Raw genomic sequence first — 12,250 nt, forward strand, 5'->3', positions numbered from 1 at the left:
AAGCATCTTAGTCATCTTTCAACTCAAATTTCCACGTCGTATGTCCCCACTGCAGATATCTCTAGGGAGGTGAGTCTTTATGTTCTGTAGATGCAGTTTGCCTTTAATGCACACCATAAAGTATCCTATCTACCTTGATACCATGAACGCCTCAGAGATAAACAGCAGGGACCTTCTGTTACATTGTTTGTACATGGACGTATTTTTTTTCAACAATTATTTTTATTTGTTTTTAAAAGCAGAAGAGCCGTGAGATGATAAAATACTGCAAAACGTATGGAATTCTCTTTCACAGTATGTGCATACAGTAGGCCATTATATAATATAATTCAAAAGAGGAATAGCATAAGTAGTTGTGTTGTAAAAAGAAAGGTTGTGAAGCATTGGTCAAGAGGTCATAGAGTTCTGAAATGTATCTAACCTCTGTGCTGCGAACTGGAGGGGGGGGAACAGAGCAACCAAGTCACTAAGGAGCATACACGTGTTAGTAATGCACTGTGAAAAAATAGTAGAAGTATGAGATTACTTCAAAGAGGTTGGAGACATAGTTCGGGAAGGGTGTCTGAAGGCCGTTGCTGTAGAGCGGAGGGCTTCGGGAAGGGGGTGAAGGAGACTACTGGCCAGGAGGGCAGGAAGAAAGGATTGGGAGTCAATATCTGCGTGGGCATCGCAAGTGAAGGATCAGATGGGCACTGTTGGAGTTTTCGAGCTGTTACTGTTGTCAGCAGGCTTATCACATCATTTGATTTCACTTTATCAGCAACCCCCATTTTGATGTGCCTACATGAGCCTGGTTGTCTTTAAATGCTTTTTCGATAATGGTACAATGTCTTGGCTACTATTACAAGTTGACTTCATATTGGAAGGACCTATGAAGCATGGACAATTTGCTGTGGACATTGGTCCACTTTGGTGGTAATTGGACATTGTTTTAGCCTTGAAAAAGTGCTGTGTGCGAAACACGTGTCGGCTGCCTTCGTGGTGTAAACCGTGTGAAGAGTAAACAGAATAATCTGAATTACCTGCTTACTTGTTCCACTTACTTATCAATGATCTATGGAAATAGTAGAATTTGTGCTTCAGTGCTTAACTGTCAAGTTGTCTTCGCTTGTGATATTTGATACTTATTCACCACCTCTATAGGATTGATTTGATGTGCAAGTTAATAGCATAGCCACCTGTCAATTATTTAAATTTTTAAACTGTTTTTTTCCTCCAGTCAATTTTGTTTTTTATGATGTGCATAATTTCCACTCCTGCTGCATATGGCCTTCAACCAGACCCTGTGTCTAACCTCTCAGACACTCATGATCAGGTCTGACTTTGCTTTTGCTTACTTAATTTTTTTTTTTTTACACTGCTTGGAACTTGCAAGTCCCTTACAAAATGTTGATTCGTTTTCTTGCATATAAAACGGCCATTGACTGCTTCCTTTTTACTCATAAGTCGTGCACCTTTTTTTGGGTTTGTTTGTTAGGTGCATTTCTTTTGTGGTTCTTGAGCATTTCCACACCTCTGGGATCCCTCTCCTGGGGTTGGTCACCTTTGGGTGGTACGCCCCTATAACTGAGGAAACTTTTTTTACACATCGTATTACTCACAAGTTAGTGCAGTTTCAAGATGGTGTAAAAAATATTTTTCAGAGCCATTATTGAGATAATCACCTGTCTTAAAAACATTCAAAATGTGATTGACAGGATTTGCAAGTAATCCCTGACGCGTTAAAATGGCTTCAACTTTTGCACCAGGTTTGGTGCAAATCTGTTAAGCGAATCAGGCTGTGGGCATAAGCAAAATTTCCTAAGAGAGCTAAAATATGGAATCACTATTTTTGCATTTTTTTTCCTCTAAGTTTTGCACTCGTGACTTGATACATTTTGTGCAACTCCGTATCAGAGGTCAAAAGTTCTAAGCCAATCAAAAAAAAAAAAACATTTCTATAGAAAGTGCATCTGAAAGTGCATCCTAGAGACACTTTTTCATGACGTAGGTATACATCAGTTGGGATGCCAAATGAGATAAAGTTGATAGCACTGTTGCTGTTTTCCAACGAAAATGACAACAGTAGATGATTTAATAAATTGGCAGTGGCAGTTGCTCCTAAAGGGTGGAGGAACGTCGCCCCCACCTGCTGCGAGCGCATCAGCTAAACGTTAATAAAATGGTCATTACCATTTTATTAGATGTGTCACTGGGCTGCCGGCCCTCGCTGTTCTAGTGTGAGGGTAGGGGTGAGCCTGATTCCTGCTGATTGTAGGATGTCTTTGCAAGTGTCAACGATCCTGTCATCGGCCGATGTCGGTGACAGATCCGCATCTTGTCTGCCTGTGGTGTTTGGGGCGTGACCACGACATGAAGTTGTTCTCCGATTACCACACCATGAATCCGTAAGTTATGAGGGAGTGGTCCTTAAAGCTTATGGCTGCCTGGCTTGCGACTCCGCACAAATCGAGTCCCTGGTTGTGGAGCCCGAAGTAGTCATCTTCTTACTCCAAGTCCTCAGGACACTCTGGTAAGTGGAGGGATCCTCCTGCACTTGCTGAAGTTCACTATCAACATGCCAAAGTCACACCTGACTCCCGCTCAGGTGCTCCCTTTCATTGGAGCTGTTCTGGACACAGTGCAGTTTTAGGCTTATCCTCCCGAGCGTTGAGTCCAGGATATTCAGGCAATGCTACTGATGTTTCAGCCTCGGTCCTGGATTTCGGTGAGATTGACTCTGAGGCTGCTGGGCCTCATGGCCTCCTGCTTCTTGCTAGTGACACATGCCAAATGACATATGCGGGCTCTGCAGTGGGACCTGAAGTTCCAGTTGACGCAGCATCAAAGGAATCTCTTCGATATGGTCCAGATCCTAGAAGGAACTGCTGAGGACCTGCAGTGGTGGCTAATGAATTGCGATTGGGTCAGAGAGAGACCCCCCCTCCCTTCCCCAACCAGATTGCACAGTAGTGGCAGATGTGTTACTCCTGGAATAGGGTAGCCATCTGGGATAGATGGAGATCAGAGAACTCTGGTGTCTGGCATAATCCAGACTCCACATCAATATGCTGGAGCTCCGTGCAATCCGACTGGCATTAAAAGCCTTTCTACCCTCCTTCAAGGAAAGGCTAGTGCAGGTGTTCACGGACATCACCACCACAATGTGCTACTACAACAAACAGGGCGGGTAGGGTCGTGGAACCTTTGTCAAGAGAATCTGCACCTCTGGACATGGCTGAAACAACAGGGCTTATCCCTGGTGGTTCAACACCTGTCGGGCCCTCAGAACACCAGGGCTGACAAACTCAGCTGTCGATGCCTAGTGGATCATGATGGTATCTCCACCTGTAGGTGGTGCAAGGTCTCTTTCAGCAGTGGAAAGAGCTTTGGTTGGATCTGTTCACTTCTGCCGAGAATATGCAATGCAAGCAGTTTTGCACGCTGGTGTTTCCAAGGCTGCTCTCACTCGGAGAGGCTTTTCATCTAGAGTGGAGCTTAGGCCTCCTGTACACCTTTCCTCCCATACCACTACCGCCCAGAGTTCTTAAGAAGATAAGGAACGACAGGGCCCAAGTCATCCTTGTGGCTCCACCCTGGGCAAGGAGAGTCTGGTTTCCAGAACTACTGAGCATGGCCATCGATCCTCTGATCAGGCTGCCCCTTCGGGAGGATCTTCTGTCGCAACAGCAGGGGAGGGTTCTTCATCTGTACCTGACTGCTCTTTGCCTGCTTGCATGGAGTTTGAGCGGCGGCAGTTGACAGCTTTCGACCTTCCACCTGAAGTCTTTCACATTATTCTGGTAGCAAGTGGTCTCTCCCCTAAGACGGTATATGTCTGCCATTGGAAACAATTTGTGGCATAGTGTGCAGAAAAACATATTGTTCCTCTTTCTGTCCCTCTTTCTGAAGTCTTGCTCTTCATTCTTTACCTTGACCAGCAGGACTCTGCTCTGGCCTATCTGTCTGCTCTTTATGCCTTCTTGTGGCTGCCAGACCAACCCGCATTGTTCATGTCCCCTATTTTACATAGGTTTTTAAAGGGTCGTGTTCATCTTTTTCCTCCTTCACCATCTATCATGCCTCAGTGGGACCTTAATCTGGTCTTAGCATTCCCAATGTGTGCTCCTTTCGAGCTTCTCCACAATTGTCCCCTCAGGCTTCTGACATTGAAAACAGCCTTCCTTGTGCCAAATGCATCTGCCCGCAGAGTGAGTGAGCTGCAAGACTTATCATCTAATCTATCTTACCTCGCTGCCTTTCCTAACTACCTGGTGCTTCACACAAGGGGCTCCTTTCTGTCAAACGTGGTGACCTCATTTCATGCAGCCAATCAATCACCTTGCCTACATTTTTCACTTCTCTATGTCCCTCCAAAGAAGAAGAGCGACTCCACCGTCTGGACCCAAAAAGAGCGTTTTCATTCTACCTTGACCGCACACGAGAGTTCCGGGTGGGTGACCAACTCTTCGTGGGGTATGTTGGTGCTAAGAAATGTCGAGCGTGCAGAAAAGATCCAGTACTAGAAGGGTTGTGCTCTGCATCAAAATCTGCTACTCACTGGCCAAGAAGCAACCTCCTGAAGGCTTGCGGGCTCATTCCACCAGAGCTAAAGGTACGACTAATGTATTAGCACGCGGAGTTCTGTCCTAGACATCTGTGAGGTAGCAGCGTGAGCATCTCTGCACACACATACCAAACACTACTGTCTGGCCAGTCTGGTCAGCAGAGATGAGCCCTTCGCCTGTGCGGTCCTGCAGGACGTCCTTGTTTGAAATTGGTCTGCAGACCCACCTCTGGGGAGGTGTTGCTTGGGTATTCATTCAGAGGTAAGGAATCAGCTGCCCGAAGTCTCTGTCAGATGAACAAGTTACTTAACTTTGGTAACGCCTTATCTGGTAGAGACTATATCTAGCCGCAGATTCCTTACCAACCCACCCATCCTCCCTGCTCTGCAATCCGATTTCTAGGGATAGGGTTGCATCCTTTCAGGGGCCTAGTTTTAAACACTGGTGGTTAGTGACCTTCATGGCTCTGCGCCTCTGATGTGGAAAGTCATGAAAAGTAACTGACTTCCGCTCGCCTGGGTGGCGCCTATATAAGTCCCTTACTGCACGGACGACGCAAGTGGAGCCGATCGATGCCACCTACTAGCGCGCAGGGGTACTGCTCATGAAAAATCTTCCGGATCCAGTCTGACGCCAGAAGAAATTCAAAGGTAAGGAATCTGCGGCTAGATGTGGCATCACCAAAGGTATGTAACTTGTTTGTCAACCCAACTCAGTCCCTAAAGTGATGGCTAGAGCCACAAATAAGCACCACCCAGGCATGCTGACGTCAGTACATTTCTTTCTGTGCCTTCAATGCATGGATTGAGAGCTAGCTCCTAAGTTTCTCTGGCCAGTTTACAAGTATTTTCTCAAAATACTTTTCCAGGTACCTTTCCAGTGTGCAAAGTAACATGTCTCCTGCCAAAAACTACAAAGTTTAAGCCTTAATGGGTCTGTCGCAAGCAGATGTCTCTGACATATTCCTGTGAGGTATGTTCTTGGTGTTTTGGCTCTGGCCACCATTCCAAGTCATATGAGGTGTTTGGCCTTATTTATCTGAAGTCCAAGTCGAAACCTAAGAAGGCCAGCTAGGACTCATCCCAGTATCGCCACTTTCCTGCTGAGAGGTCGCAAGGACACCGCAGTAGCCCCTCACTGTGGAGCCCATCCTGCAGCTGATCCCGATGCACCCCGGATTTCTGGGGCCATCAGTCACCTCAAAACAGATTGAGGCTTTCAAAGAAGCCATGTTGTGCATCTTTACCACCCTGCTGGCTCTCTTGGTTACACCTCTAGACTCCATTGTTCCATGGATTCGGCAGATCTGTCCTCGGTGCTATCTGAGCCTTCAGAAACCGTTTCAGGTAGAGCTCAGACTCTGGAGCTGATTCCATGTCCAGCACCACAATTTCATGAGATCCGCGGATTTCTCAGGTGATTTCCAGGCATCACTCATGCATTTGCCTTTTGGTGGGTCTTATCAATTTGGTGAAAAGGCTGCCTGTTCCCTAGAGTGTTGTAAAGAAAGCAGGGTCACAGAGAGCTCCCTCGGTCTCTCAACACCCGCAAGGCAGGGTCCCCAACAGTTTCACAACTTTTAAGGCATTGCCAAAGGTTTTGCATAAAGGCAAAGTCAAGGCCCACCATCATAGCAACAGGCACCCCAGTCCTTTTGGGGTCGGTGTAAGAGGTTCAGCTGACAGCATTCAAGCCCATAGGGACAGCAAACTTCCTAGTCCCCCAGGCAGCAGCCTCCAAGCCACTTTAGTTTTCCTTTAGCAACACACAACCACCCGGTGGGAGGCAGAATCAGTCATTTTCTCCATGGGTGGCAGGACATAACATCTGATGGGTGGATTCTGCAGATATTTTAACGGGCTACACCTTGCTATTCCTCTCTTGACATGCTGCACCTTCCATCCACATCAAAGCAGCTTTTTTCAGGGAACTTGTTTATTTTCCTGCCGGAATTTCAAAATATTTTGGCAAAATGAACCACAGAAAAAGTCCTGCCCTTGGAAATCGAAACTGGATGGTTTGATATGGGCGGAGGCCTCCAAATTATTTTAGATCTCTGAACTCTCATTTGCTCAGACTGTTCTATCTAGTAGACTGGATGATGGTGTTGGACCTGCAGAACACCTATTCCCATGTTCCCATCATGCAGGCACTACTTGTATTTCAACGTGAGCCACACACATTTTCAGTTTTCCGTGCTCCATTTTGGCCTCACCAGTGCCCCTCAAGTGTTCCTGAAGGTCGTGGCAGTGGTCGGAGAATTCCTTCGGAGTTCAGGTGTACCAGTCTTTCCACACTGCAATGACTGGCTCTAGGTGACGACAAAACTTCTGACATTGTTGGGGTTCACTATCAATCTGCTGAGGTCACACCTGACTCCTCTGCATCGTTCCTTTCATTGGAGCCTTCCTGGATACTGTGTGTTGCCTGCTCTGTAATAAACAAGTTTAAGGGCATTTCGTCTGTTCTCCGATGTTTCTGTGTTGCGTGGGTAAAGGATCGGAACGGAAACCAGACTGCATTTAAGAGGGCTTTATTGAACTTAGCACATGTTTCCTCCTTGACGCCAATCTTTCTGGGGTATATGGGGTTGTAGCGGCTTGGTGGATAGACGTCCGTTCTCTCCCGGTCTCTCTTCTTATCTGCTCTTTCCTCGTTTGGCGTCGGGTCCCCGAGGGCTCCGTGATCGTGCGGCGGGAAACGCAAAGAAAGAAAAGCTGATGTGAGGGGTCGGTTCCGTTTTATGCCCAAAAGGGGAGGGTTGTGATGGGACACCACATCAACAGTGACACACTCCTATCTTAGATCAGGTCGTGAAGTGCTTAGGTGAAGGTACCGAGGGAAAAACAACATACAAAAAAAGGAACGTGGCTTCAAGGGCTACTGGGGTACGCTATTCCTCCTCCCGATCCAACCCGTGAAGCGCTTACGTACCTGTGAAAGCCACGCTCCTCCTGAAGCGTGGCTGGGTGAATCGTGGGATTGTTGGCCTCCTGGCTCTTCCGGAGCTCATGGTGATATGGCCACACGGTCTGCTTCCTTCCTCGCGGCTCCGATTCCTCCGTAGAATATTGCTCTCTCCTCACCCGTCTCGTCTCTTTCGTCGTTGTTTCTACACACCTCCTTCTGGGAATTCCACTTCCTTAATGCTCCGAAAGAGGTGACGTCCGTGGGCGGGGTCTCGTAGTTCGGAATTCCCCATTCAGAGACGCCTTCCTCCTGATAGTCGTCAAGGCTGGACGAGTTTCTAGGATCTGTAGTCCAATCATCCTGTCGAGAAGAAACAAGAGGGAGAGAGAGGGGTGTAGCGGCCCACCAGTCTATATCGCGTTTCCCTTTGGACGGGCCCAGTTTGTCACATTCAGCCTCGTTCCTGAGTCTCATTAAGGGTGGCCCTGAGGCTTCTTGCACTGTTGGCCATCTGTCTCCGGCATCTTGCCTCGTCAACCATGCATAGTGGCACATGAAAGCTCTGCAGTGGGATCTGAAACCTCAGTGGGCCTTGCACCAAGGGAACAGATCAGATTCCACCCAGGTTTTGGAGGAGACTGAATAAGATCTGCAGTGGAGGTTGCTGAACTGTAATTGAACCAATTACAGACTCCTCTCCATATCCCGCTAATAGTGATGACTGATACATCCTGGCTGGGTTGGCAAGGACATCAAGAAGGGAAGAAGATCAGAGGAATATGGCTTCCGGTGGAGACCCATCTCATCATCAACCCGTTGGAGTTGAGGTCCATTCACAGTCATTGAAATCCTTCCTGCTGTCAATCAAGGTGAGGCGGCAACAAAATGATGAACAGAATGCTGAATAAATCAAAAATTCACCCGCCAGTTAAGAGATCTGTGTTAAATCTATTGTTCTTTTGCTCACTACACAACCCCAGTTTGGACCCAGTAATATACCCATCAGTCTTGACCCTGCTCCTCATAGGAACAGTCCAGCCCGAACTGTCAAACTTGGTCCTACCTGGACCGGAAACAAGCATCCTGGGACCGGTTCCGGGGTATCACCCCTCATCAGAGAGGCTAGCTTGAATCCAGTGGCACAGCTAGCGAGGGACCCATGTCTAGGCATACCCATCCCACTTAGGGCAAAAAGTGCTGTAGCAACACATGATGGACTGAATGCTGAATAAATCAAACATTCACCCACAGTCAAGAGAGCTGGGTTAAATCCATTGTCGTTTTGCTCACTTCACCACCCCAGTTTGGACCCGGCCATATGCAAATCAATCTTGACCCTGCTACTCATGGAAACAGTCCAGTCCGAACTGATTTGCATATGGCTGGGTCTAAACTGGGGTAGCATGGGGAGCAAAAGAACAATGGATTTAACCCACATCTCTTGACTGGGGGTGAATGTTTGATTTGTTCCACATTCTATCCATCATTTGTGTGTCTTTTGCTTTCTCGCCCTAAGTGTCCCAGGTATGCCCAGACATGGGTCCTGGGCTCACTGCGCCACTGGATTCAAGCTAGCCTGGCTGATGAGGGGTGATACCCCGAAACCGATCCCAGGATGTTTGTTTCTGTTTTTTGGCTCCCGCTGGTTCTTGCTGGCATTACGTGACTCTAGCTGTGGAGGTTGAGGAGATCTGGGGAGAGCTGCTCCCGCTTTCTGACCTCCGCCTTTTGCCCTCTCAACCTCTGCGTCCCGCTGCCTGCTGCCCAACGATAAACCACAGTCGGCTGAAAGCACCCGTATCGAGTTGCGGCTTAAGCGAGGGTAGTGAGCGGGACGGAGACGTACGAACAGCGGTCGCGGCTGTTCGATTGAACCCGTGGTGATGGCGGCGGCTCTCCTGACCACCTGGCTAAGCAGTAAAGAGAGGTGAGACGGGGTTTAAGGGAAAAAGCCTCGACAGGTCTTACTGTCCAAACATCTGTATGCCCCCCTGCTGCTGATGCCTCTCCTTCCTCCTGCTTGGATGTAATGAGCAGGGGATCTTTAGCCTGCTCTGGCCTTCTTTTAAACACTGCCCCCCCCCACCCCACACCCCTACTGCGGACACCTCTCCTTCCACCTGCTTCTTTGTAAGGAGCAGGGGGTTTCTAGAAATAGGAAAAGAAAACGGGAAAAACGGGGAATTAAAAAGGCCAATTCATAAGGCGAAAGCCTAGAACTCAAAGTAAAAAAAACTTAAAACACAACATACAGCGGATATCTTGGAAAAAAAAATTCCCAACAGGAAACAGAGACAGGGGTCGAGGGTGAGCTGGCTCCAGCAATTGTGACATCTGCCTTTTGACCTTTGCTGACAGTGGGAAATTTTGCTAAATGGTCATGGTTGCTGTAACAAACCGGCAGGCAATTAAAAGGAAGCTCGGACGGCAGCCACTAATTGGTGTCACACCTGAAAAGTGGTATAAGCGAAATGAGATCAGGACGGATTAGGCAGGTACCCCCGTTACAAAAATCACACAAACAAAAAAAGTCGCAAAAGAAGTCAACTATAACAGGGGGGACATCTCCAACAAGATCCCAAGGGATAGGAAATCATCCCAGCCCAATACTTTCTTCACCGGAAACCAATTTTGGAAAAGTGAAAAGGTCGGAACAAAAAACACATTTTTCTTTCTGAAAGACCCGGCGGCAGCAATCTTTTCGGAAACAGGAAACATAAAGGGTTTGATCACACCTCTCGCCCCACAAAAACCAATGGCTTCAGAAACGCGAGAGGTGCAACAACTAGCACCTTATCCAACAGCACCATTTACAGAGCCCAGATACAGGGAAAGTGTAGAAAAAATTGAACAAATAATAACAGACTCAATAGATGGGGAAAATCAGCTAAAAATCCACCAAACAAAAAGTACGAAAAAAATCATTGTACAGGCAATTATACACTCGGTGAATAATCCCAAGAACGATCTGGAAGACATTAAGCAAACAGGTATAGATCTGACCACTGAACCTAATAAAAGAAACAAACAACATGGTGAAATAGCAATAGCATCTAAGTTCAAAACACTGGATCACTTTCACTCAACTCCTAACAGAAATAAACAGGTTGAGGATAATCAATGCTACGATTTTCCTTCAACACCCTATGTTATAAAGGCTTCAAATGAGGACGGTCTGCAAACTTTATGGTTGCACTTCACATTAATAATGGACAACGCTGGACTTGTAAAAGCCTTGGAGACAAAAACAATAAATCAGTCAAATTCGGCAATTATCCATGTAACCCCACAAATAGAAACTACAAATCAATTATATAAATCGAAACAAGTTCCTGCAACAAGATCAATTGGCACTGAAACAAATCAGGACCTTTCCTCAATTATAGAAATATCAAGCCACTCTTCACCCCAAATCTTAACGGACTTAAAGAATAATTCAATATATGGTCCAGTACCTAACCCAAGGCAGGATCAATTTGATATGCAAACATCAAAAAGTTTAAGTATCTCGTCATTTGAGCAGGATAATTCCAAAATAGGAGGATATGAAACCTGTAAACCGAAAAAATATATCAACCAAACGGAGACAGACAACCTATCCTCCTTACACTCCTCATTATTAAGCATTCTGCAAATTTCGATTCCAGTACTAAATATGCAATCTGATAAATTAGACCTTCAAATCGACCTCATGAATATTATGGCAACTCACGTCTCCAGCATTAACAACAAAATAGATATACTTACCAAACAGCTGAAGAAGGTCCAATCACCTAAGAGCTCAAACCCACAATGTATCTGCAAATGCGACCAAATAATAGATAAATTAAGTACTCTGCCGGCTATACTAAATGACATATTGAAAGACCTAAAGCATAAGCCCGATCATAAACCAATTTTAAGGCAAATTCCAGAGGAACACACACAAGAGCAATAGCAGTTAATAGACAACTCATCAAAAAAGGAAACCTATGAACAACAGGGAGGACAACCAAATGTATCGGATTGTGTAAGCACAAATGAAAACTAAAACGATATATCGCTGATCCATTTAACAACTTGTGCCCTACAATCTCTTACCACAAAAGCAAAAAGCACATTCACCCAAGTATTAACAAAACGGCAAAAAAAAATCAACGTAGTCGCCCTGAGGTACCATCGTGTAACTGCTCTGAACAGAACCTCTTGGAAAGGCCCAAACCAACCAATAACAGTCCAATAGTGGTTCCTGCAATTAATCATCGTAATAAAAATAAACACGAACGTATAATAACTTCTAGGGTGGCCAAAACAATTGTGATCACATGCCCCCTATTAGTAAGTAACATGGAGAATGAGTTTCATTGTACAAGAAGCAGTACTCTGCTCCCCAATGTCGATAAAAATAAAAGAAATAATTCCTCACATTGTACAGGCCAAATAAAATATAAAACCCCAATGCAGGATCATATAAATGAAGCATTGTCCGAACAGATTTTACCAACAGAAACAAAGAATTCCAGCGACCGGTGGCAAATCACATTAATCCCCCAATACATTTCAAGAGTCAAGCAAGATATTTTAAATAGGGGAAATATTTTGAGGCTGCTAGGTGAGGTGCGAACATTACGTTTTATCGAAACAACAGACGTATTATCGGTGAAGTTTCTGCCAAACACACACAACCAACTGACAGCGATAACTGCAACATCATGGAAGTCAGAAAAAATATCAAATCAAATTCTTGACGCCAAAGAGCAATTCGAATCATGGGGCATAACAATAATAAAATCTATACCACAGCGCTACCCCGC

General features: G+C 46.0%; 1 protein-coding gene across 5 annotated transcripts in view; it reads left to right on the forward strand.

Annotated features, from left to right (window-relative positions):
• The window catches only part of CCAR1 (cell division cycle and apoptosis regulator 1), a 2,209,777-nt gene that overhangs the window by 1,089,028 nt on the left and 1,108,499 nt on the right, over window positions 1–12,250 (forward strand). The gene's annotated exons all lie outside the window — the stretch shown is intronic.

This window comes from Triturus cristatus, chromosome 1_2 (genome assembly GCF_964204655.1).
Source record: "Triturus cristatus chromosome 1_2, aTriCri1.1, whole genome shotgun sequence".
In the NCBI taxonomy this organism is placed as follows: Eukaryota; Metazoa; Chordata; class Amphibia; order Caudata; family Salamandridae; genus Triturus; species Triturus cristatus.